The sequence below is a fragment of the Amphiprion ocellaris genome, chromosome 4, assembly GCF_022539595.1.
Source record: "Amphiprion ocellaris isolate individual 3 ecotype Okinawa chromosome 4, ASM2253959v1, whole genome shotgun sequence".
NCBI lineage: Eukaryota > Metazoa > Chordata > Actinopteri > Pomacentridae > Amphiprion > Amphiprion ocellaris.
Window position 1 is genome coordinate 19,856,456 of NC_072769.1, and position 2,438 is coordinate 19,858,893.

Consider the following 2,438-nt stretch of genomic DNA (forward strand, 5'->3'; position numbering starts at 1 on the left):
CTTCGGTCCAAAAAAACGTCATAGTATACTATGACGTTTTTTTGGACCGAAGGCATGTCACCCAAAAAACGTCATAGTATAGCATGTGGCTCAAAAAACATCATAGTGTAGCATGTCGCTCTAAAAATGTCATAGTAAAGCATGTCGCTCTAAAAACGTCACAGTATAGCATGTTGCTCTAAAAATGTAATAGTATAGAATGTTGCTCTAAAAACTTCATAGTATAGCATGTCCAAAAAACGTCATCGTGTAGCATGTCGCTCTTGAAACGTCACAGTATTGCATGTCGCTCTAAAAACGTCCTAGCATAGCATGTCGCTCTTAAAAACGTCATAGTATAGCCTTTGGTCCAAAAAAATGTCATAGTATAGCATGTCGCTCTAAAAACGTCATGCTATAGCATGTCGCTCTAAAAATGTCATAGTATAGCATGTCGCTCAAAAAACGTCATAGTATAGCATGTCGCTCTAAAAACGTCATAGTATAGCATGTCGCTCTAAAAACGTCATAGTATAGCATGTCGCTCTAAAAACGTCATAGTATAGCCTTTGGTCCACAAAACGTTGTTTTGTCCCGGCTGTCTGAAGTAGGTGAGGAGCAACACCAAAACAGTCCAAACGCTGGTTTCCAGAGGGTTAGACGAGTATTTATTTGAAAGAGTAAGTTTACAACAACACAACATGTGAGGGGGTTAAAAGCAAATGGGTGTTAGTAAAATAAAAATAAATAAACAGAACTAAAAGTGAACTTCATGTTGACATTGATGGGCATTCCAACCAGGAACAAAGTAAAAGATAATCAATACGAAAAAAACCTCTTCCTGTTCACCTCTTCAAGCCCAAAAACACACCGCAGTAGCACCCTAAACTAAAACTAAAACTTCCCTGTTTTTCTTTCTGAACAAGTCAAAGGTCCCTCTTTATCTCCCCACACATCCACCAACCACTGGAACACATCTCCAAAGTTCTGCCGGGCCAGCTCACCTTCGCCTCAGAAGAAGTTCCGCCAGATGAAGGAGCCTTTTGAGAGGCAGCTGGCATCGTGATTGGACTGTACTTTGGTCTGTTCCAGTCCAGCTTCAGCTCCACAGACGCTTTCAACAGATTAAATGCACGAACCAAAAGGAAATACATATGACAATGCATTGTATTTCATTTTCTTGCTTTAATTTGTTTTTATCTAGGCATTTCAAATCCTCTACAGTTGGGCCAGTTTTGGTTTGCTTCTCAAAAGCATGTTAAGCCTCAGGTGACACGTCTTTGTCCCACTGCAGGTCATTGGTGGAAGCAGTTCGTAGAGTCGGGATGCTTGGAGGAAAATGAGGTTTGCTGGCTTTCACATGGAGATGCTGCTGTAGATGCTGTTGTAGAGCTGATCGATCTTCGCCTTGAAGAATTCCTGTTTTTGTGCCAAAATTCATGATAATTATTTTTAAAAAAAAAACCTTTCCGGAGTGTTTTTCACAGCCTCCTTTACATTATTTCATCATATGGCACATTTTTACAACATGTTTGAAAAATCGCATTTTTTTTCGACATAGTATAGTAAGGCTTTTTTTTTGCGGCAAAATTCACGATGATTTTTTTTTTCAAAGAAAACCTTCCTGGAGTGTTTTTCACGGCCTCTTTTACATTATTTCATCATATGGCACGTTTTTACAACATGTTTGAAAAATCTCATTTTTTTTCGACATAGTATAGTAAGGCGTTTTTTTTGCGCCAAAATTCATGATGATTTTTTTTTCAAAGAAAACCTTTCTGGAGTGTTTTTCACGGCCTCCTTTACATTATTTCATCATATGGCACATTTTTACAACATGTTTGAAAAATCTCATTTTTTTTCGACATAGTATAGTAAGGCTTTTTTTTTGCGGCAAAATTCACGATGATTTTTTTTTCAAAGAAAACCTTCCTGGAGTATTTTTCACGGCCTCTTTTACGCTATTTCATCATATGGCACGTTTTTACAACATGTTTGAAAAATCTCATTTTTTTCGACATAGTATAGTAAGGCTTTTTTTTGCGCCAAAAATCACGATGATTTTTTTTCAAAGAAAACCTTTCTGGAGTGTTTTTCACAGCCTCCGTTACATTATTTCATCATATGGCACATTTTTACAACATGTTTGAAAAATCTCATTTTTTTTCGACATAGTATAGTAAGGCTTTTTTTTTGCGGCAAAAGTCATGATGATTTTTTTTCAAAGGAAACCTTTCTGGAGTGTTTTTCACGGCCTCCTTTACATTATTTCACCATATGGCACGTTTTTACAACGTTTGAAAAATCAAATTTTTTTCGACATAGTATAGTAAGGCTTTTTTTTTGTCCCAAAATTTACGATGATTTTTTTTTCAAAGAAAACCTTTCTGGAGTGTTTTTCACGGCCTCCTTTGCATTATTTCATTATATGGCACATTTTTACAACATGTTTGAAAAAT